The following is a 25,539-nucleotide window of genomic DNA, read 5'->3' as shown; positions in this document are numbered from 1 at the left end:
TGGCCTAAGACGGATATTAAGCTATACAAAAATATAAAATATAAAGCAGATTTTAAAATACCCCCGTACATTCTGGGCTCACTATCTGCCCCATTGGAGGGGAGAAATGAGGATTCTGGCAGAGCAAAACTAACAATCTCGTGCACAAAAGATGCTCATTAAACTTCATCATCCTGTCTACTCTAATGATGCTTTTACTTAATAAAAATTCCCCGAGCAGTTGCAAGGATATTAGGCAAGGTCTTTGGTTATGTATCAGAGGTCCGAGCTGTCACCAGGCAAGCATGCAGTTCAGGGGGTAGATTCCCTGGGGAAGGAGCAAATCCAGCTTTCACGAATACATGCAGAGAAAAATCAATAACTGCAACTTGCTTCCCTGCTTAAGCATTTAAGAAAACAGGTAATCCTTTTAAATTAAACTGTGAAGTGCTAAATGTTGCAATCTCCAGAATAAACTAAAAGGCAAGAGGAAACAAGTCTAAGGGCATTTGTAAGTTTCCCAAACAAGCTTCCTTAATAGACTTCATACCCAGCCTGAATATTTTTTATGAACAGAATTATTTTTTGATCTAGTACTTAACATTTGCAGAGATTAAAAAAGAGACATCTAACCATACATGCGTGTGTTAGTGGTACACACTCAGATATACAAACTTAACCATAAATACCAGGGAGTGAGGAATTCTTTTTATATGTGCAATCTGCCCCCTTCAAAAATTATTCTTAAAAAACACTACTGTTAAAATTCACTAAATTGAATCTGGCTCTCAAAAGCCACATAATAAAGTAATTCTCTAACAGATCTCTTAACACGGACAGCTGGATATTATTAATACCACGTAACCATAAATTACTTGTTGCGATTATATAACCTACTTTAAATTTCACATCCTGCCAAACAGACTTGACTGGAGAGATTACTTCAGTTGAGGCAAGAGTGAGGCGCCACCCAGAACCGTGAATTTAAAGGCAGTAAGACCATCCGGCTACATGTTCAGTGATACCATCGACACAAAGTGGATCAAAGCATCAACAGGAAAAGTCACCCTGAGTAACGCCAGCTCAACTCCGAGGCCAGTGGGTCTTGGCAGTAAGCTGATCGAAGGTATTAACAAAGCTGGAGAGAGATTCTGCCCCTCACAAGTGTTGGTCTTGGTCAGCGGTACAAACGACGGGGTAAATGTTGGCAGTGGGCACTGAAGCACCGCCCCCTGCCCCAGAAAGGTGGTGAGGACCCAGGCTGGGAGTCCTGTGTGCCTGTGCGTGTCCTGCTAGCGTCATGTCTCTAAGAGGAAGCAGAGAAGACAAACGTGGTTGGCTGCCCCAACCCTTCCAACTCTCTCCGCTCTTCCGCCTCCCACCTCCCACTCCCAGCCCCCAGCACGTGGGCAAAACACGTCAGGCCCCTGCCCACTTTTGAGATTTGTGCTTGCCATTTACTCTGCCTGGAGTGTTCTCGTGGCATCCCGGAGACAGGCACGACCACCGTCTCCATCTTACAGATGAGGGTATGGAGGCCCAGAGCAATTCCACGCCTCGGAGGTGGATGGCTATATTGCCTCCACGTTAATGTCAAAACTCGGCTCAGTCTGACACTGTTCCCTTTGCCCGGGGGGGAGTGGGGGGCACAATGACTAGTTCATACATGAGCCTGTGGTCAATTTGAGCCAACTAAAGAAAGACCTATGATCTTTGCTCAAACCGTCAGGAAGAGAAGTTCTTTGTTTTCCAGTGATTTTGGTGAGGAGCCCAGGTGTGCTGTCAGCCATACTGACATCTTGTTTAGAGAGCCTGCCTGAGAGAGAAACCAGCCCAGAGAAAGCAGAAGTGAACGATGAAGAGGGATGGGTCCAATGACACTGAGCCCTTACATCATGCCATGCCTGAAGTCTATTGTTTTGGTGGATTATTTTGAGCATAAAATAACCAAATAATCCCCACTTCTCTTAGTTTTGTGTTTCTCGCAATCAAAGGGATGCTGAGTCCTGACTGACTCCTCACTCTCATCTACTTCCAATGTGAAATCCTAAGAGAGGTCCTTTTGCCCACATTACCCATCTTTAACCACATTCATTTCCTTCACACCAACAGTCACAATATAATTATTTTATTTATTTGATTCCTTGTTCTTTCCTACCTCCGTTAATAGCAGGCTACCTCTCAGAGAGCATGAACCTTGTCTGTCTTGTTGGGTATCCTCTGTGACTGGAACGCCACAGGCATGGCATGAGCGTTTGTTGACTGAATGAAAGCGTACATCACTGCACTTACTGGGATATACTGAAAGTATCTAACTCTGTGGACAGCTTCCCAAAGGGATCACTAGTGCCTCTGAAACAGGGACTGTCTTAATCATTGTGTTTCTCCAGTGCCTGCCACCCACTAGTCACCCAGTAAGTATTTACTGGTAGACTGCAAGACTATCTTAGCCAATGCATCTATCTCCCAATGTCCTCAGTTCCGCGCTCTTTGAGTGATGATCCGTCAGCTTCCCATTTCCAGCTGACTACCAGAAGGGCATGTGTCATGCAGGCCAAGGCAAGTGTTCTAGTCTTTGGGGGCAGTTATCCTGTCATGGAATCTTGGTTTGTACATCAGTTCCCTATGTGTTTTCCTCTGTTTCTGCAAGATTTCTGAGGCGGGAAGGCTGCCGGAGAGGCTGGAGGTACAGTAAATGCACCACTGCGCCATTTTGTGAGGCCTCTTGGGGGCCCAGTCTGTCATCCTCTTGTGGAGACTCACTTCCACAGCACTGTGACCAGGGGTTTCCATAAATTCCTTTAAAGTACAGTGGGCTTTTAGTGAATATTAATCCTATCTAATACTAGTAAGACCTAGTTGAAGATAGTAATTGTTTTTAAAGGGTAATTAAGTGAAAATGAACATTAAAAAACCAGTAGAATCCCACCCACCCCCCTTCCTTTGGACAAATTAAAAACCAGAATACATTTTTATGATCACGGAAAGGTTAAGAGTCTTTCTGGCCACATGATGTGGTTCCTTCATGAATGGCTCAAGGTTGTTTACGACCTCTAACATGATTAAGCTAGTGACCACAATAGCAAAATTCATCTAGCACTTACTGTATGTTAGCACTTCTGCATGAAGCTTCTATGGCATTTTCCAACTATCAACTCATTTAAACCTGAAGCAATATCGCATGAATGAAAGAAGGCACGTGGCTCCAGATATAAGTGATAACGCAAATGAAGAGCTAATGTCACAGAACTAGGAATGTTAGTGTCTAAACAGAGAAACTTCGCTTTTTCTTCTGTTTTTCAGGTAAGGACAAATAGTAAAAGCATATTTAGAGGTTATTATTCCTCCTACCCCTACCCCTCTTCCTCTTTGTGGCTAACCATTGGGACTCTCTGTTCCTGAGACTGCTCCTTCCTCAGTTTCTCTCTGCCCAGGTGGCTTGGTGATTTGACCATGGCAGGGGACTCATGGCCAGGTCAGTGGAAAGCTAGCCATTTCTTTAAATTTAAGTACAAGCCTATAGGTTCCCGGGGCAGGGCAAATAACACTTGAACTGAATTCAGAAGGCTTCGGAATTAATCTGGTATCTGGATAATCTGCTTCCCTAGACAGAAGATGGGGCGTTTGGACCTACATAGGGGTGGTAACTGTCTAGCCTGCACCCTGTCACACCCCTCACGGGGATGACTGGGCGCTGCATGAGACAGTACCCAAACCCCGCCCAGCTTGAACCGTCCAGGCAACAGCTTGAACCCTGTAAGAGTTGGACATCTGAATGGAACTGGCCAACTTTACACATGAAGCTTGTGTAAGCACTCTGCTTTTATTAACTTGTCTAACCCTCAAGGAAAATCACGTTAAGTGAAACCTTACAGGGTTCACCTCTCCGAGGTTCCTTTTATGTTCGGGTCAGATTAAGGCATGATGCTTGCGCTCTTACACAGCATTGTATTATGTGCCCCTCTTTTCTGTGAGGCAAGTCACGTTCCACTTAAAAAAAACTGAAAAATAAAAACTTAAAAATAAACACCAGAAAGCAACCATCTACATAACAGGTGGACTTATGCACACAGTGCTTTATCTAGGAGGCTCTCTCTCACCAAGGGGACCTTCAGGAAGCGGCAGCTACAGAACACTGAACTACCCATTACTCCAGGCCGTCTCCCTGGCAAAGTGGAATCCCCCCTCATGTAAACAGCTCTCTCTAAAGTGGGGAGCCCCACTCCTGGAACATGGCCTATCAAGCTGAACTGTGCTTTTCATCCATTCCTGATACCAATCTTTGAACTCCTGGCCAAGAGTAAGGAAAGGCCAGCAGGAGGGGAGGAGACCAGCTTTTGGTGGCTAAGAAACAAAGTGGTATTTGGGAACAAGCCAACAACTGTTGAAAGAATATGGACTCCCACATATAGGGATTGAACAGGAGACAAGCCTTTAGATCCCAACCTTCTTTGGTTACACGTTCATGTTTCTGAGTTTTGTGGAGAAAACATACTCCACAAAGGAATAGGGCATTTAAAAACTACTTTTAGCCTGATATATTGAGCAGATTTCATATATGTCATCCACTCCCTTCTAGATTTTGTAAATCAGATTTTTAAGAGTCTCTGGGAAATTTATGGTCTTCGAATGCAAAAGGTTAGAAACGAAGGTGTTTGTGAGTTTATGCTTGATGTTAAGAAGCATCTCCTGGAGGACTCATGCATTAGCAATAAATCTGAGTGAGAACCCCGGGAACACATCAAGAAGAGGATAGGATTCTCCCCTGGGGCTCAAGCTTTCATTGTTTGATGCCCCCAGCAGGCCTTGTCGACTCAGAGCAAAACTGTGGCCGTGGGTGGGGAGGGAAGAGCTCACGCTTGTCATAACAGACCTCATCCAAGAACCTCAAGCGTTTCATCTAGGAATCTCACCCACAACACACTCCTGGAAGGTGCGAGAGCATTCTAAATACAGATGGTGAAAGTCAAAGCAGGAGGTGGAGAAGCCAGAGGACCAGGATATCTGTGGAATACCACCCCGGGCTGCTCTTTTCTTCTGGTTTCCAGGATAGGATATTGTGGTCATGATGTGCCCAGGAGGATGACAGCTGGGTAAGAAATGACGAAGAAATGCGTGCACAAGAGCTTTTTCAAATACTGACAAACCGTGTTCTCAATCAACTGATTCAAAGGGACCTATGTTCTCGGGGAAAAATATTCATCCCCTGAATAGCTTCTCATAAAGATTTCTGCCCAATATATTTCCCCCCGGAATGGCCAAAGCCCCTCTTAATCAGCAGTACTTGCTAAACTGAATCACTACAGGGAGTTAATTTTTCTCCTTGTCAATATTTCAGAAAGTTATTTTTAAAATCTTATTTTTAAACACATATTAGTACTTCTAATTGGTAGAGACAAACTCCGTACTTTCACAGATCTACAGAAGAGCTCAGTCCAAAACACAAAATCCACAAATGTAACTTCCAATTTTCTAGGAGCCACATTAAGAAAGTAAAAGTAAACAAAGGAAATCAACCTTCATACATTTTAACCCAATATATCTAAAATATGATCATTTCAACATGTAATCAATATAAACATGATTAATGATCTACTTTATCCTTAATTTAAAGACAAATGACTTAGGAAATATATCATGTAGGTTTAATTTTTTTTTTTTGTACTAAGTGTCTTTGAAATCTGCTGAGTATTTTTCAGCACATCCCAATCAGACATCTGTAATTCAACAGCTCAAGAGCCGCATGCTGTTTGTGGTTACTGTGATGTACAACAGACACAGACCATGTGAATATGGGGGAGTCGAGCCATCTCTTGTACTAAAGGCATTCTGAGAGCTGAGGGACTCTTTCTTGGCACTTGGTTTTTGTGCTTCAGAAAAAGGAACGATGGACGGACACATGGACACACACATACACACACCCAGAGTATTTTTTAAAAAAGTAATCCCACTTAGGTAGAGGTTCTTCCACTATCTTCAATTATTTATAATAGTTCTCAGTATGAGCCTGGAAAAGTCTTCAGGCCAATATCAATAATTCCCAAAGCTCATGAACACTACTTGGTTGGAGAAAAGTGTAGTCAGTCCTCTTTCCCAAAAACAAACACAAACCCAGCTGTAAGAGCGGAAGGTCCTCAACTCACAGCCAACCAGGCTGCACTCTCTGCAAGGCTTCCACTAGGAGGGGCTCGAGAAGCAGCAGCTGCAGGCTACGAGTACTGTGCGTCACAGGGTTTGGCCATTTCGCAAGCAAGCTGGACTTCCTCACTAAGCTGGGCTCCTTGTGAAGTGACAAATACCAATTCTAGCCTCGGGCACGTCACTCTGCTCTGTCTCCCTATCCGTCTCTGACCTCTGAGCCAGGAAGTCTGGGGGATGAGCCACAGGGAGGTCTATAGAAGCTCAGTGCCAATGGTCACGAGGCAGGGCTTCCCACTCAAGCATGTAATAAAGGAGAAAACTGGGTGCTTAGAAGAGATTGGGGACAAACAGTAAATCTGCTGGCTATCCCATGGCTAACAGTATTTTTTAATTTGCCATTCCTCACCAAAGTATTTTTTCCATACAATTCAGCAATAAGAAACTGAAAACTAAAGGAAGGATAGGATCCCAAACTTGTCTACTATTGAGCTTCCAGAGATGCCTTCATTATTCTTTTGACAACTGTTGACTTGTTCCCAAATGCCACTTTGCTTCTTTCCTTGTAACGACACAGCCCCTCACCCCTAGCCTCTTTGGGTTTCCTTGCTCTGCTTCTGCCTCCCATGTTACCTGGGGGCTGTCACCTTTGCCTCTGGCTAACACTGTTGGTGACCCTCTCTTATGGGGGGCACTTGACAGGGTTGACTTTGAAACTGCCCACAATGAGCCATGTAATACTGGCTGAACATGAAGGTTCTGGACAGACTTAGCCGCTATGCAGCCTGGGCCACTCCAAGCCTCAGTTCTGCAATCTAAAAAACAGACCTATGCTGCCCACAGTTTTGAGGAATGAATGAGAAAATCATGCAAAAAGCTTATCGCTATGCATTAAACATGAACTTTTTTTGCATTACAACCACTCTTAGGAGATGATAGGTCAGTTCTGCAGGATTTCTCACAAATGAAAAAGGAAGGGTCCAAGCCCTGATACGTCTGATTTCCAAATCCAGCCAACTTTTCCAGAGAGAGGGAGGGGAAGAGAGAGAGAGAGAGAAAGGGTATCTTTCTCTGTGCTTAGCATTGATGTGGGAGTTAAAACATCTGGCACACTGTTAGACCTGGTTTTGAAGTTCATCTCTAACAGACAGCAGCTGGGTAACCTTGGCAAACTTACCTAACGTCTTCTGAACATGCTTTCTATCTGGAAAGTGGGAATGAGAGGAACAGTACATATCTCACAGGGTCACTAAGAGGATGAAATAACAAGGTGTTTAGCAGGTACCACACAGGTGCTCAGTAAACCAAGGCTGTTATGTACTCTGTGCTCTGAATTGGGACTGTCCATTCTAACCTTGGTTGAAGCCAGAGCTGCAAAATGCTCTTGGGTTGTGTGCTGAAAGTTTTACACAAAACACAGTTTCTTTCCAAAGAGATGTTTTTTAAAGTGCTGTAACATGCATGCTTGAGGAAAACAGCAAATGGCAAAGAACATCAGGTGAGGATCTTAAATATGAAACTACTAACAAGCTGGAACTCAGTTAAGCGTCTGACTCTTGGTTTCGGCTCAGGTCACGATCTCCGGGTGGTGGGGCCAAGCCCCATGTCCAGCTCCACGATGAGTGCAGAGTCTACTTGGCATTCTCTCTCTCCCTCTGCCCCTTCCCCTCAACACACACTCTCTTTCTCAAATAAATAAATCTTAAAAAAAAAAAGCTTAGTCACTGAGCCGGGTCTTCACTGAATATAACATATAACCATGCTAGTCAAGGAGAATCATGGAGAAGCTTCCTCCAAGAAGGTTCACCGGCTTTTGCTCTGTCCGTGGTTCTGAATGGGCAGCTCTCCAGAACAAAGTGAAGAAATGAATAAAGGTATAGAGTACATCGTTGTGCTCTTGCTTCAGCCCTCTCATTCACAGGCTGAGCTGTTCTCAGATCTATTCAGATGGGAACCACATTATGTAAGAGTCAATAATCTTTATGGTAACTCTGCAGTGAAAGTGCCATTTGTTGTAATGAACACTGATCATAAGTTAAGCCCCTAGCTACTCTCTCTGTTATTTTTCATTATACTGTTCCTTGCTCTGTTATATTTCAGGAGTACTGAGGGAATTCATCCAACTATGTTCGCTAGTCAGCTCTTCGTTACTCAGATTAGATTCTGCTAAGATGCAACGAAGCAATTTGCAAACACACTGATTCTTAAGGAAATGCATCAGACGCCGGTTATATGTTCTCCTTGCGGATGCCAGTGGACACCCGCCCCTCCCTGGTTATTTGTCCCCCTTAATTTGCTATTTTCCTCTCTATTTATCTTCCACTCAATTCACAGTATGGTTCTCTGGGCCCAAATCCGAGAGACTATTAAAGTGTTTCTGGGTATTTTTTTTCCTCCAGTAACGACTCTTTGTTCAATTCGACACCCAGAATAATGTTTCCAAAATCATCACTGCCTTTCACATAGCTCTCACTTGCAAACACCACTCTGCTTACATTACAGTCATACCCCCTCCGGCTGCTTTAAAGGGCACTAACTCCAAAAGGCACACCAGTGAGGGAGAACTGGAAGTTTTCCATTTCTTCAAAACCCAGTATGAAAAATTCATTTTGCATGTTGGTATATTAAGCTCGAGAGTGGAATTTCCATATGCCTCTGTGCTTCATGCTCTTGGACTTACTTGCTTACAAGCAGGGTGGGAGTCCTCAGAGAGCCCACGTCACTGCCAGGCCTCAGAGGTCACCAGCACAAAGGCGTGGAGACTGTGTGGGCTGGATTTTTGGCCACCGACACTTGTGGGCTTTACTGCTCTTCCTGAGTCTGACGCTTCAGTCCATCCTCCTCTGAGACTGGGCACCTTCCCTGTTCATTAGGCCATTAGGTTTCATCGTGAGAATAATTTAAAACATTAAGGATGAAAGAAAAATGGCACCTGCAGGCACCAAAGTTCTGGGTTTGCCACCCTGAATATCTTTTTAGGGCAGACTTGGCTGGAAATGTTCCCTTTTCGGAGAAATCTAGCTCAATGAGCTGAAATATATTCAGACAGGCGGGCTAGAGTAATGCCGTGTTCTCTTTTACTGTATGTTCTCCTGATACACATCAGACAAAATCCGAGAAGAAGCTTTGATTAAAATGTCTACAGCTCTTTAAAAATATTAAAACCTTTCTTTTCCAGACATGATCCAGTGCTTCTGGTGAGTGCAGAAGGCTATCTATCGATGCACGTGAAGATCACGTGTACTGTGAACATACATCAAGCAATCCCACACACGATCATGCTCCTTAGGAATTTTGTAGTTGTGGAGAGGGTGGGCAGAGAATCGAGGCCAAAAAAAAAAAAAAGAGTTCAAGATACGGGTTAGGAGGTTAATTCCTTTAAAGTTGAGATGAGCCATATGTACGCTAACATTATCAACAAGAAGGGCAAAATTGGTAGACGAAGCTCCCCCGTACTTGAGGGAAATAATCACGCTGAGTAGTTAATTAACCCAAATCTCAATTTCACATTAGGTGTAACACATGGAAACAGTAAACAAGCAAAAGCATCAGAAAATTTTAGCAGATATTAAATTAGGAAACATCTAGCATTTGACAAGTACAACTATACACACCAGAAGCTCAAAAGAAGGCCCGTTGATGATGGTCCGATCGATTAACCCCCCATTCAAGAGGAATCACCAAGGAATACATTGTCATACAGAACCTGTCTGAGCCTCAGTTCACTCCTATGTGAAACAGGCATTCTCTGTGCCACCTGAGAGCGTTAGTTATGAGGACCGAGTGTCAGGTACTTGGCACTTGAACATGGTTCCCCCTGAACATGCAAGGAGCAACTACCCAAAGAATCCATTCAAAGCGCACCTGTTAGCACACAGTAAGACATTAAGAATGAATGGAAGCACATAGACGGAAGGGTGTTGCAATGAAAATAATACGTGAGACAACACTCGTGTTGTTTAAAACATGTTCTACGCATGCTGCCGGCAAACCATTATCGACCTGGCTTATGTAGCCGGGCCAGCCATGAGTTTCCTTCATGGTCTTGCCGATCTGGTCCCGGTTACAAGTTCCCACTAGTGAAAAAGTTGGTGGTGACATGGTCCATCGTGAATTACCCTTCTGTGACATGAGGAGCTGCTGTCACTGAGAGAGAACTACTCTAGGCCTGTGGCAAGTCCCCTGCCCTCTTGTCTTGCAGGTAAGGCTTCCCCTCTTCCCAGATGCACTCATATTAAGAAAGAAATAGTTAACGACAAACGGAGGGAGGAGCAGCCCCACTGCCTGTTTCCGTCAGTACGTACTTTGGCTGGGTACCCCACGGCAGTGTCCTGCGTGTTTCCTTCAGCAAAAGGTGGCAGGCCAGCCCTCCACCCCAGCGTACAGCAAATCGACTCGGAAAGACCGTCAACCCCAGACGCAGGGGCACACAGACATTTATTTGTAATGTGCCAAATATGGACGCTCCCTGGCTAGAAGTGGAGAGAGAAACTTAACTCTGACAGTAATCCCAGCTACATCTGTCTTCATTTTTAGCTTCCAAATTTCATTTCCAAAAGAAAAAGAAATACATTACAACCCATTTAGAAATCAGAACTGGGCTAAAAGGAAAACTGCCAGAAGTCTCCTACCTCAACATAATTTCTACCAGCATTTTTGTAAATTTAAGTTTTCATCTGAAGTATTTTTTTAAATAGTAATCATACTTTATGTTGTAATTAGATTTGTACTTTTTTTATTTTTTTAAGATTTTTTTACTTTTGGGTAATCTCTATACCCAACGTGGGGCTTGAACTCACAACCCCGAGATCCAGAGTCACAGGCTCTACTACTGACTGAGCCAGTGGGCCGTCCCTAGGTTTATAATTTTAAACAGATGTTACTGCATCGGCAGTTGCCACAAATCATAAACACAATCACTGACAGGCTACCTGTGAATCCATACTGCATTTCAACTTTAAGACAAACATTTCTTTGTTTTGGGGACAGACTGCTTCCAATATTCAGTTTTAACAGAAGAGCATCTTTAGCAGTGTGGTTTTGGGCAAGCCACGTGACCTAGCCAAGCTTCAGTTTTTCTCAATGGGGGGAAAAAAACAGGGATAAATAATATTAAGCAGCATCATTACAGACTTTCGTTAAAGTTAAAGAGATCATACATTTAAAACAGTATCTCACAAAAATGTAGGCCTCTGCTGATGTGGTAACACATGAAGTCATGTTCCATAATGAAGCGTACCTGCATGTAAGTCAGAAACACATGGGGAGGGGAAGGAAGATCTAGTCTTTTGTTCACCAAGAAGAGCCCTTGAGAAAGTGACAACCACTGGGGAGAGCCAACGTGCCCTTACAGAGAGAGGACTGTCAGGTGGGCCCCGAGCAGGTCTCAAGAGACGCCAGGGCCGCTTCCATTTGGGGTATAAGGGAGTTACATGCGCGGTCTCAAAAATTGCAGTGTCTTTTATTTTTTTTATTTTTTTTTTATTTTTTAAAGATTTTATTTATTTATCTGACAGAGAGACAGCGAGAGAGGAAACACAAGCAGGAGGAGTGGGAGAGGGAGAAGCAGGCTTCCCGCCGAGCAGGGAGCCCGATGCGGGGCTCGATCCCAGGACCCTGGGACCATGACCTGAGCCGAAGGCAGACGCTTAACGACTGAGCCACCCAGGCGCCCCTGCAGTATCTTTTAAATACGCACACCTAACAAAATGACAATTTAATACAACAACAACAACAAGGACAGTAAAAGCAACATGATGGCTTATATGTAAACACAGTGGTACTCGACCAGGCCCGATTTCCCCCTCCACCAGGGGCCTTTTTGGCAATGTCTAGAAACATCTTTGGTTGTCCCAGCTGGTGGTGGGGGATGGGGTGGGGCTGGCATCTAGTGGCTAGAGGCCAGGGATGCTGCTAACCATCCTACAACGCACAAGACAGTCTTTAACAACAAAGAATTATCTAGCCCAAAAGTCAATTATTGAGGTTGAAAAATCCTGATGTAAACAAAACTTGTAAGTAAAATTAAACCTGAAGCCCTTCCTTAATATTAAAGCCAGGAAGAAGTGGGTCTGTTTCTCTGACCCCACCTGAGCCCCCTCGGATACAACATCTTTCCCCCAAGTTATGTCTCTCAAAGGTGTTCTGAGAGAGGACTGCACATGTACACATGCAAGCTTCACATTTTAATCACTACGTACGTATTTTTATTAATTGTGATGCCAATTATCATCTGGAATACTGCTAAACTGTTTCATTTAAAAATAAATTTAAGAATGTGAATTGATTTAAGGAAAACCATTAAACCTTATAACAACTTAGGTGCTATCTGGATATGGCGAAAGTCACTCTCCTAGAGAATAGTGTTTCCATACACATTATTCTTTGTACAGATACCATTCGGATGTAGCTCTTTAACAGATTCCATTCGAGGCTGACGCTGACGTGAGGTTAGTAAAATTCCCCAAGTTACGTAATGGAAAGAAAAACACAGACCTACTATTTCCAAAGTTTCTTTTTCTCTGAAGGGAACTGAGCTTTTAGTAATAATCAGAGATTTCGGAACCAGGCTATTGGGGCAGCGTTCCAAAGACAGGAACTGATCAGGACTTTACCAAAAGCAGCAGGTAGGATTCTGGAAAATGCCCTGTGAAAGTTGGGAAGAGGACTGTTCTGGATACCTGGGTGTAGAAAAAAACGCTGTTTATAAACTAGGGCTAGAGAGAGTTCACATACACACACACACACACACACGCAGGTGTGACCTGGATGGAAATTAGCACTCGGAAGAGATGTAAAACCTCCAAGTTCAATGGCATAGTGTGAGGAGAGAGAAGCGTACGTTACTCAGCCCCCTACGGAGGAGTTCACATCTACAGAGAATAAGCCCTCCCCAGTGACCACATCTCAGGCTCAGAGTTAAGGATTCTAGCCCAAGAGGTCTCCGTGGATCCTGTGAAGGAAGGGCTCCCCAGGAAAGTCAGTGAAGCGGGGTGGAGACTTGCAGATTTCTGCATCGGGAAGGCTGCACCCGCCACAGCACTAGATCCGGCGCTTTCACGAAGGTGTCAGTTTAACTGCAGATACAACTCAGCAATCTGAATTCCTAGGTATGAAATGAAGAGAGAATTGCAGATCGGACTACAATTCGAGCTTGGAAAAAAAAAAAAACACCACTGCAAAAATTAACACTCTGTCAGGCAAAGTCAAAAGAAAGCCCATTACAACTTAATCTTCATAAAATCCTTCCTCAATTGCTAGTGACTCAAGGAACTAGAATTCAATGGATATTAACACATCAATGTCAAAAGAGACTTAGAATGCAGACACGGGGCCAGAGATTTTGAGGTGCTTCCCATTAAGCCCCTTGTTCCAGGTACCATTTTATTAAGGAGCTGAGTGGTCACGCCAGGAACACACAGCGCACCGAGTCTCTGCTCCAACTGCCTCCCCTGCCCTCGCGCTCAGGGTACCAGGAATCCGCCGGAGGCCACGCTTGAGTGTGTGCAGGCAGGAGCAGCTCCAAGGGCATCACTCCTGCACCAGCTGGTGGACAGGCTAGGCACTGAGGAGCTGGAGTGCACGTGCCAGGGTGATGCCCAGGACTCCCCTTTCTGGTCCAGCCGGCCCGCTCCCTTTCCTTCCTCCTCTGGGGCTGCCCAGGGCTCCGCAACCATTGGAAATCGTCTACTCCTCTTCAGAGCCCAGCTGTAGCCCTCCGATTTCTACCCAGGACCGCTGCCTGACAGCCTGTCCTCAACCTTTTGGTCCACGCCACTGTAACTGGGGACACGATGCTCTCCCAGAGCTCACACTGGCTTGCCACTGAGACCCTAGTAGAGGCGGGGCACTGCGTGGTTTGAAAAATCTCCCTCCCACCGCACTGTGGCCATCCCGTTCTACCTAGATACCCTCTGGGGCATTTGACTTCGCTGTCCTGACACTGGCTCAATGCTGGTGCACACTCCTCGAACCGGTGGAGACCCAGAAGGCCAAGACGGTATCTTATAAATCTCTATCCACATAGCCTGGCCTTGTATCTACAAAGTATACTTACTGCATAATTGCTCGTGCGCTGATTGATTAAAAGAGGCTCAGATTTACTCCCTTCCCAGGTTCCTAAGAAGAAATATACCATGAAACTGAAGGATACAGCTGGCTTCCTAATTAATATTAGTCACTTGGCAGTTCTTAATTAAGAACTCTAAAATAAAGACCCACCTTTCTACCATGCCAAGTAGATACCACCTTCATTAGTATTTAAGAGCTGTAACCACGGCTTCATTTTTATGCTCTTTTCTCTGCCCTGCCAGATGGGAACATTAGCTGCATAGTATTTATTAATATAATAAAGACAAGTGCAAAAGCTTGGGGGAAATTCAGGCAGCATTCGTCACTGTACTCCTTGAGCACAAGCTCTACGTGTAAGCAGAAAGAAGACTTCTCTTGTCCTGCTCCCAAGGAGGAGACAAGGCTCCCTACAGGAAGCAGCTCTCTGCCCCCGTCACCACCTACAAAGAGCTTCTGTCCCCTGCGGGTCCAGTGGAGGGTCCCCAGGCCTGCCCCCCACCTATTTTCGTGACGCTCTGAGGGGCAATCTTCAAGGCTTGCCTGTCCATACCTACTGTGCTCTTGGAAAGGCTGGGATGTTGACTTTTTAAACTGGGAAAGATCTCAAAAGAGAAAAGGTACTGTCCCTTTCAAGATGGTCACATGGTCACTGTGGGCGGCAAAGCACAGTTCCGGTGAGAAGAGAGCCCCCAGTGTGTTCTGCCTGGGCAGCACATGACATTGTCTAGCTCTGTGTGATCATCAGGACTGAACTGGTGAGCATTCCTTTCTTCCCGTCCCTACAAGGGGGAACCACTGAGTGACCCACATCCGTGTCCTAGTATAACGGTGTCTGCTTTCACTCTCAAAAGTGGCCTCTTCTGGCCAATTATTTGGTCGGGTAATGAGAAAGTAAAAGGACGTCTGGAAGAGATGGGTGAATGGTATCAACAGGTTATACATGCTCCCTATTCCTGATGGCCCAGCTCTAAGAAGTGGGGGCAGGAGCCTGCTCTTTGAAGTCAAAACGAATGTGAAATCCAGTTTCTCATAGGCTGAGCAACCTTGGGGAAAAGGCTCAGACTCAAGCTTCCCAATTAGAGTTAAGGGAATAGACAGAATTACATGGCAGGTTTATTGTGAACATTCGATCATGCATCAAAACACCTGGACACAGGAGATAGTCAGCAGGGGGTTTTCACTAAAACTCACGTCACAGTTCTGAGAAATGACCCAGAAAACCTACCTGTGTTTCAACATGGGTTAAATGCAAGGGCTCTGGAGTCAAGGGGAATAGTCTAGATCCCAACTCTACTATTTCCTGGCTATGTGCCTTTGGGAAAACTACTGAGTTTCAGTTGCCACTTGTGAAAGACAGAGCTGAAAGCAGAGTATCCTTCCCTCCTGGAGTGGCCATGACCCCTTGGAGACTTTCTAGAAATCGGTGGGGGTGTTTGTGGTTGTCCTAATGACTGGAGGGCTATAGTAGCATTTACTGGATGAAGGTTCAGGATGCCATGTCTTTCAATAAAGCCAGACCTGCTCCCTTTATAGAATGGTCTCCAGCATTACAGGAGTTCTCAATGTCCACAGGACATTTGTGTGGGTGGAAACCCTAGAACCAAAATTTGTCTTGTAGAGGAACACGAAGTATTTTCTGTCCAGTATCAATGTATACTCGACATTCCAGCAATGCAATTTTTGTGCAAATCGAGATGAGGCTGTATTTTGCTATAGTTTTGGAGCTTTGCTAAGAACTGTTCACCATCTTGGAAAGTCATGTCGCTGACATCGAGACCACCTCAAGCACGTGAGTAGCTAGTCTGTCATAACTCTATCAGCCTGCCGTCAGAGCTGCCAAAGTCACAGAGAGGACTTCCATGCACAGATGCAAACATCTGACTACTATTCCCCATCCTCTAGGGTAGCCAGGAGCGAGCATTTATATATTGAAGGTATTCAGTAATAAACCATACTCCTCTTTTATTTCTCCATTATGTGACAGTTGGAAAATGAGAATGACTTCTTAAAAGACGACACATGTAGGTTATGTTACCTACAAATCTGTTTCAGGATTGGAGTGGCAGGCCCAAAACGATGATCACAAAAGGATCTGAAAGATTTGAGAAATGGTGCTGTTTCTTGTAGGGCTGCCGTGAAGTTAAACGTGGTACCGGAATCAGAGCCCAGCATGGAGTAAATGCTCAAGAAACGTTAGCTACTTTTAATATTGTTTTTTGTTTTGTTTTTTTTTTTTATTTGCATTTATTCTGTGCAGAATTTACTCCCGGGCCATAAGTTTTTTGTTTCTTCAGTTTCTTCTGGGATATCTTTTTCTTCTGTGCAACCTCCTCTTCTGGTTTAGGAACAATCTGCTCTTTTTCAGTGAGGATCATCTCAATGTGGCAGGGAGAGCTCATGTATGGGTTAATCCGACCATGAGCCCTGTACGTTCTATGCTGCATCTTGGGGGCCTTGTTCACCTGGATGTGCTCAATGACCAGAGAATCAACATCTAAACCCTTGAGTTCAGCATTACTCTCTGCATTTTTAAGCATGTGCAGTAAAAATTCAGCACTCTTCTTGGGCCACCGACCCTGTGCCCAGCCCCACTGTTCGGCCTGGGCACACCTACCAACTCCACACTGTAGCAACGGAATGGCACACCCTGCTTCTGTAAAGTAATGTCTTTCAGATACTTGGTGGCTTTTCAGATACGCATACCCTTGATGGCCTGGGCAGTTTCACGTACATTCTTAAAGTGAACACGAAGATTTGAACCTCTTGATTTACGTGATTCGTAGGGTTTTCTGGGTCAAGCAAATAGCGAACCATTTTCAGAGGTCACCTCAAGCCGCTTAGGGTAAGAGGAAGAGCAGTGGCTCCTGGGAGAATTCATGAGAACTCTTACTTTTAATATTGTTAATGTTGCCAGTAGCCCCCCTTTCCACCTAACTTCTGATTGATTAACTGCTCCTAGAAAATGAAACTCACTTCCTGGTTCTCCAGCTACTCTATCCAGAGGTGAGACCGGCAGTGGTGAAGGGCATTCTTCCCTGCATCAGAGGGAGACTAATAACATATGGCAAGATGCCCAGAAGGGAGAGAGACTTTTCCCAATAGCTCTGACACTCACAGAGGGTACTTCATTAGCCTGTCTATTACAAACCGCTTAAGACACATATTTATTGACAGCAATCTGCCAATTGATTAAACATCTCAATATATGAAGCTGACTTTACATTAATTAGCAATTTGGAGAACATGATCCTAGAAGTTACAATGGATAGCTTTGGAAATCCTTGCAACACTTCATTTACTTTAACCTTCTGTAAAATATCAACACACTATAAAAACAAGGAGTTAGTAATAATCTTCCTCCCCATCAGAACACATTACGTACACACACGTATTAACACACTTACATTCTCACATTTCACAATAGATTCGATTTATAGTATAATCCGTTTATGTTTTGTACATAATACTTAATTTTTTCAATATAAGTCTTAAAAACCTCACTGAACACATCATATAATTGCCTCTAAATGAGCTAAGCTTCAATTTTCACTTGTTAGGTAGAATCCACTGATAGCAAGGAATTTTACATTTTTCTTGAACGTTCTATAAAATTTTGTGCATTTACAAAACAGCCACATGAGAAGGTAGGAAAGGCATTCCTTGCTGCCTGCTGTGTATTTGTTCTTAATGGTAAAGATGAGTAATTATTTTATAGGACACATATGATTTTTCACTTTGGAGCTGTTTTATAAGAAATACGAACTTTTAGGGGGAAAACAAAGGGGCAGGGAGTCCTGCGATTAGCTCAAAATAGTAACCTTGAGAACTATGGTTTGTAACTAAGCTTTAGCCTTCTCTCTTTTTATTAATTTTTACTTTTTACTAGTTGGACTTTACTGTTTGAACTTCCAAGCAACCGGGGATGGTTTTTTTCTAAAGTAAAAACAAAAAAACAAAAAAAAAAAACCTTTCTTCCTCCACCACATAAAAAGCAAGGTCCACGGGAAAAGATTTTTCTTTTTACAGCTGCTCTTGCATTCGGGTTGCGTTCATTCCCCCCGAGTGTCCCGTTCTTCAGTACCTTACACACACTCCTCAAATGCATCACTCCTGGCCACAGCACTATCAGCGTGGTCACCGTGACGTGATAGTCAACTGTGTTCTTCTGCCGAGCAGCACAGGGTTCGCGAGGGGTCCTGCCAGGTGTGCAAAGCTCCCAAACTTCAGTGCGCACAGCAGTCACCTGGGGAACCAGTGCTCATGCTGATTCTGATTCAGTGGGTCTGGGGTGGGGCCCAAGATCCTGCCTTTCGGACCAGTTACCAGGTGATGCCAACGCTGTTGTTCGGGAGACTACACTTGTGTCCCAAGGGGCCAGAGATCAAGTCATTATTTAATTAGCGAGGGTTTAAAACAGGACCCATTGGCAGCACTGATCCAGAAACACGGCGGGAAATAGGACTACCTGAGTACAGGTCTTCAAAGTGATCACATTAAAAGGTTCCATCCTATTCTACCCACCATGTATCCACCAATTACTGGACCCCTCCTTTGTGACAGGTGGTGTGGCCAGAAAGCTGATCAGAACATTATGCGAGTCATACGGAAGCTCTGGATTCAAACCCTGTTTTAACATTCGCTGATGTGTACCCCAGACAAGTTACCTCGTCTCTCTGGGTCTCTATCTCCATATCTGCAAATAGGGACAGTACATACATCATAAGGGTACAAGGAAACTAACAGAACCTCCCTCTTAAGGTTGTGAAGAATGAATGAAATCATGTAAGTTAGGCTGGACACATCTAATTACTCACTAGATGACAGGTGTACTTAGAAATACTGTCTCTAACCTCAGGCAGCACAGATGATGGTATTTCTGAAATTCAACTTGTCCCAAATGGAAAAAAAAAATTTTTTTTTTGTTTGGTCTCCCTTTCCATTTTAGTAACACCATTATTAGACTGATTAAACTTTAAAATCATTTTTTTACCCATTAAAATAAAAAAAATCGATTAAAAAAATGAGTATCGCCTTTGGTTAAACGTGTTGTTTCACGGATGAGAAACTGGTGTGTGGTTGAGGCAAATGAGTTGGCCAAGGTGACAGGTGGTCGGTGGCAGAAACGTGCTCAGAGCCTCCTTGAAGCCTGGGGGCCAGGCTCTTGTCAGTCCAACTGCCTCACCCTACCCAAAGTCACCCACAAGGTCTCAAACAAGTTGGCAGAAGCCGGAGATACCCACCTGATTAAACTGCTGATGTATGTGATTTTCTAATATTCGAAAACCAGGGTATGCAAAGTTATAATCTTTGTGTCCATTTAAAAAAGGAACACGCCCAGCTGGAAATCCAGCTCTAGGGCTGTATTAACTTGGCGTCTGCACCCCCGGTAACAACGCAGAGTTGCTAGAATGCACAGTTGGGGACTGAACCCCCAGCGTGGGGTCCATGCTTTCTGCACAAGGATGGGCGTGGTTCCCAGCATCCTAAAATACCCCGCAAGTTTCTGTGAACCAGTGAGTGAACGAGCATGTGAATAAATGAATGAAGACACTCATGAACCAATCCAGGTGTTCATGCTGTTGGCTTGGTCCCTACCTTCTTCCCCCTTCCGACAGAGCCAAACCGCCGATCACTACCTGTGCTAGGTGGAGCTCAGTGACAGCACGGCTCCCCGTGAGCAGAACTGGGACAGAGGGGAGGCTCTGAGTCTCTGTAAACACAGAGGGCTTTCCTCTCTGGTTCCTAAGAGGGAGAACTGAGGTCACTGAATTGCTGCATGGTAAGAACTGAAATCATCAAGAAAAAGGTAGAAAAGGCAAAGAGAAATGAGATTTAATGAGTATAATTCCCTTAGACTTACCGTCCATCTTAACGTGGCATTTATGCCTTAGAAGAAAAAGTTTCAGGAACTTCAACTGAAAGTGTAAGTGGAGAAAAATTTCAGGGACTTTAAAATAGCCGCTTCTGACCCAGTCATGTCCCCAAGCACACCCTGTTCTGCTGGGAACAAAGTAGTTTATTTTTATGCACCCGTCTTTGCCTCTGTGTATATTTTCTGTGCTAAGAGTGGTTCATGAGTGGGGACTCACTGTACTGTTGCTTCCCCAAGTAAAACCTAAAGGAAAATTTATGTTTCTGCCAGACAACCTTATCTGATGATTACCGACTGAGATGCAACATTAATTAAACAACATGTATTTTTTTATATTGTCATTTTAGATCGGCCACCGAATTTAGCCAGAAATTATGAGTCACTCAACTTTCCTTGAGGAAAAGACTCCCTTACAATTGATGGGACCCCTAAAAGAGTATTTAGGGGTGTTCTTTGTTTACTTATTCATTAGAGATTATTTAAGAATGTATTGGAACACTGCCTGTGTCATACCAGCAGCCTCACTAAAGAAAGCCAGCCATTCACATACCTACATGAAATGATTAAAAAGTTTCCTGTTCTTATTTTCTCTACTTTCCCCACTAATCCTTGATTGCCCTATTATAATCTCCCAGTAGGTCATCATCCCCTTCCAGTGATCAAGGGTCTGTTGGCCTCCTCCTTGCTTGTCCCCAATGAGAGCCGGCAATAGCATCCACCATGCGTCACACAGCTCCATGAAGTACGCACCTGCCTTCATGTCTACACCTCATTAACGTAACTGATGATGAGAGAGAATGAAAAGATGCCCAGAGCCCATCTTAGCACAGGCCGACCCCCAAAACATCCCTTTGTGAGCTGGGCAGCTTTGTTCCCAACATGGCCCCATGCTACAGGTACGTTTCATGATTCTTTCTCCAGTGGTCCTGATCCATTTAATTGAAAATAATTCTTCCCAGGTGGAACCTGCTAGAAAGATTTCACAAACCCGGGACACAGCGTGAAGTCAAATTGGATAATCAAACTTAGACATTCTGAGGACACCTCCCCAAATGTCACCTCAAATTTAATCAATGCCAGTTTTTGGCTTTGCATTGAAATATCCAATCTCCATCCCCTCTTTACCAGAAAGTGAACAATTAATTAACCACTTCTTCAATCCTTTCCTCACAACCACGGGGTGAGCAGCTGTGGCTCAGATCCCAGTTAACTCAAGCAAAGCTGCCCGGCCTGATCTGCCTTGCTCTGAGTTGCCCCCGCAACAAGAAATCCTTTCATAGTTAATGGTTTTTCATTTTTACCACCACCAACAAACATCAGCAGATTTGGGTGGAAGGGCCCAGAGGTTCCAATCATAATTAGCATCCAACTGTCTGCCAACAAACCATTTCTGATAATTAATTCGGCCATCACAGAGAAAACTGTCATGTTCCGTGGGAGAGGATCAGAAGACAAGCTTCTGCATGAGCGCTGCAATGCCATCATCGGCGGGGGGTAGTTTAGACCGCATCTCCGGAGGGAAGAAGTCAGAGCCCTGAGATGATTTAAGCCGCAAACAAGCCCAGGGCGCACTGGTGCTGGGTCCTGCCTGCGCTGCGGGGAGCACTCACACTTTGGAGAGCACACGGCCCCAGCGGCATGCACCACTGGGCCTCAGTGGGCCCCACTTTCCATGAGCCTCACAACAAAAGGAAACATAGGAGCGTGATTTTTTTTCTTTTCTTTTTTTTTTTTTTTTTTAACATAACTAAAAAGCACTACCAAAGGAGGATTTCTACAACACCTTCTAACTCCAAAGGGTCCACCACTCCTTCAACAATAGCTCACTAATCTTAGTTTTCCTCTAAAAAGTGAAAACAGTCATTCAAAGATCATGCTTACCGGCCAGAAGACAAAGAGAACTGCACCGGGTGGGGTAACTCAGAATCCCACTGTCCCCGGCTTATCCCACCAGTAGACCGCCACCCCCGTATTTCCCTGAGTTATATCCATTGTGGGCCCAGGGAACCCCTCCTTGACCCTACTTTTATGCCCCTAAGGAATGTATGCTTCCGGTTTCCATCCCGCTACCCCATACCTCCCACAGATAGCCCAGTGCACAGGGGCACCCCAGAAATGTTCACCCCCTCCAATTTCAAGTTTGGTTTGGACTGAGGCAAATGGATGGGGGACGAGAGAGCCTGAACTGACACCCATGCCCAGTGTGACAGGGCAGTGTGCTTCTGGAAGCCATCCAGAGAGGCACTGAAGCTCATCTAATTAGTGGCTGCCTTAACTGACAAGCTCTTCTGCGTCCTCTCTCAGCATGGCTTCTACTCCAAAAAGGGTGGGTGGGAAATTATTCAATGCCTATGTCTGTTCTACTCCTATTACACATCAAAACCCGCGCTGATGTTGACTTTGCCTTCCCATGACAACGTGAAACACACACTCACATGATTTCCTTTCAAACCACTTTTCCTTCTGTGTCCCCTACCACACAAACAAAACCAGCAAAAAAAACCCACCACTGAATAATAAACGATACAAGCTGGTGTATCGTTTATTATTAAATGGCAAACCATTTTCTGAAACGTATGAAGAAACTCCTGAAAACACAAAGCCTTTTAAATCTCTTTGGTCCTGACTGCTCACTCTTCACTTAATTGGAGGTAACCTAGACATTCTTGGTTTATTAGTGATAAGTTGGATGTATCCAAAAAAAAAAACCCACAAAAAACAAAAAACCCCGAGAGGCCTTTTAAAATAAGTCCCTATTTAGGATTCAAAGGTATCTTGCACTCTGAGTGAAGTTACAGATGAAACCAAGCAAACCCACTGCTTGGTTTCCTACTCTAACTCTTCTGTAAGAGCCGTAAAGGATATAAATAAATGCAGAAGCTCTTCTGCTCATGAAATTAAAACCCTTGAGTCTCCCTAGATACAAACAATGCTGCGTGCCCCAGCACAGAACCATCAATTGTGCAGGCTACCATGGGAAGGTACCACTGGTTGGTTGGAACCACTGGCCCCTTTAGACCAGAGTTTCTCAATCCCCCCGCAAAGACACTTTGGACTAGATAATTCTTTGTTGTGCAGGACCATCCAGTGCATTGTGGGATGTTTAAGAACATCCCTGGTTTCTCCTCAGTAAACACCGGTAGCATCCCCCACACCGGATGTGGCAACAGCGATGTCTACAGGAATTGTTAAATGTCCCTTGGGGAACAAAAACCACCCCGGTTGAAAAATCACTGCTTTAGCATTACAAATACATGGACTTTTCAACAGCTATGAAGAACATAAGCCCAAGGTGAGAAAGGAGTCATCTTTATACATCAATGTAAAGATAAATCAGGGCCACTTAAGATAACAATGGTTCCTGACTCGGGAAAAGAATGCTTGCTTGTGCTTCTTCAGATCCCCTAGAAAGAACAGAAGTAAAATGCCTATTGTGCCCCCGATCCATTCCCACCTAGGGAGAGAAACACAACCAGCCAGAGCTGCCATCCCATGCTAGCTGTGCATATGCTTTTTTTTTTTTTAATAAGATTTTATTTATTCATTGCGAAAGTGTGAGAGAGAGAAAGCATGAGAGGGGGGACGGTCAGAGGGAGAAGCAGACTCCCCGTTGAGTGGGGAGCCTGATGTGGGACTTGTTCCTGGGACCCTGAGAATCACAACCTGAGCCGAAGGCAGATGCTTAACCTACTGAGCCACCCAGGCGCCCTGCTTTTGTTTTTAGATTCTTTCCTCATGTCATGGAAGAAAGGTCCCACGGTACTGGCTCAGTAAGGTGGTACCCTACAGGAATGTCCTGAAAAGCACATGTGTTCTCCAGTAAATACGCCGAGGGAGTGAGTTCCAGGTCACTCCAGGTGTTCAAGCAGAGGCCAGAATGCCAGTCAGGCCAGGGATGCTATGGAAGGTTCTCCGCATGTAACGAGAATTTGGCCTGACCTCTAACGTTCAAATCCAAGGTCCCCTATAATGCCTTTTGATACTCACCCTTCAGAATCCCTTCTCAGAAAGCTGTGACGGGCAGAGGGGCATTCGTCCTGCCCTGAGTGGAGGAGGGTCTCACAACGCCAGGACCCCGAGGGGGCACGGGCACCAGCTGGTCATTTGCCTCTACAGCCAATCACAGCTTAGTCAAGACTCCCCACTAGCTTGGAGCTGCCTCCAACTGGTTTTCCGTCCCCACCACTAATTCTCATTAACCTGAAAGACAAATTACAGACGTGTGCAATCTCACACTGATGTCCAATCTGTCTTTTCTAACATCCTCTATTTATCAGACATCTTCAAGCACGTGAACCATGACTCCTCAGTCTTTGCCGAAGCGTACTCTTCACTGTGCGGAGCTGAAGGATGGGGACGGACAGCCAAGGCGGCTTGGAGATGGGCAGCCGTGGACATGCAGATCCATTTACGGACAAGACGGCAAAGGGGCCATCTCTCCTGTCGCTGGCAGGAAACAGGAAAAAAACGTTCTCTGCTCTTGGCTGGAGAGCACCCAGGTGAGTCGAACCCCTGTCCAGTGGTCCTGCAGTAGTAACAGGGGCCAATGTTGTGTTGCTCCCATTTCAAAGCACGCCACAGCAACCCACACAGTGCACGTGTAAGCAGTCTGTTCAACCCCCCAACTGCATCTCGCAATATATACATCCTAATAAAAACAAAATGGGAGCTATCCATAGGGACACAACTTTTTAATATAAATTTTTGAGTTGAATTCTCTATCACCTTACAATGTGTTCTTTTAAGGAATATATCATTTTCATATGCAACTTGTGGGCTTCACAGGAGCCTAATCCTTTTGCCTCTGCACCTTATGTTCGTGATTTTCTTCCTGTGTCCAGTACATGAAATGCAGCTCAACTCCCACAGAATAAAAATGTGCAGATATGTGGCTTTCTGTCTGTTTACAACCATGTGGTTGAATTTCAAGAAAATTCGCAGAATGTGGGATCTGAAAGGGACTCTGGAGATGACCTACTTTGTGTCCTCCATGTAGATTCAGTGAGTGCTAAGATTCAGTAATGACTAAGCCAGACAATGAATTTCTACTACCTTGAACTTTCCATTTACTATAAGCTTATTTTCTACCCAACAGGGTGAAGCATGTGCCTGCTTACTTTTGCAGAACCGCCACTTCCGAAAACTGGCAGTTTCTTACCAAGTTAAATATATGTCTATTGCACGACCCAGTGCTTCTGCTTCTAGGAACCTACCCAGGGGAAATGAAAACATATGCCCGTATAAAGACTTGTACAAAAAAATGTTCATAGCAGCTGTATTCATAAAAACCCCACACTGGAAACAATATTAACGTGCAATAAGAGGTCAATGGATAAACAAATTGAGGTGTGTTTATACAATGGAATATTGGTTACTTTGGCAGATATTCTGGGCAAGTTGTCCTGATACAGCAAGCTGAAAGAGGAAGGTTCAATTCCCTTGGATGATCCCCCCAGGCCCCTTTGTACTCTTGGCCATCT

General features: G+C 44.6%; 1 protein-coding gene and 1 pseudogene across 5 annotated transcripts in view; both read right to left on the bottom strand.

Annotated features, from left to right (window-relative positions):
• The window catches only part of RSU1 (Ras suppressor protein 1), a 246,163-nt gene that overhangs the window by 62,198 nt on the left and 158,426 nt on the right, over positions 1-25,539 (bottom strand). The window lies entirely within an intron of this gene.
• On the bottom strand, positions 15,587-22,574 carry LOC118021540 (annotated as a pseudogene). The gene has a single exon (XR_004682215.1). The product of XR_004682215.1 is annotated as a 60S ribosomal protein L17-like (transcript).

Source organism: Mirounga leonina, unplaced genomic scaffold (assembly GCF_011800145.1).
Source record: "Mirounga leonina isolate KUSES-001 unplaced genomic scaffold, KU_Mleo_1.0 Mir_175, whole genome shotgun sequence".
NCBI lineage: Eukaryota > Metazoa > Chordata > Mammalia > Carnivora > Phocidae > Mirounga > Mirounga leonina.
The sequence above is the reverse complement of the archived record's forward strand: the minus strand, read 5'-3'. Positions and strand labels throughout refer to the sequence as shown.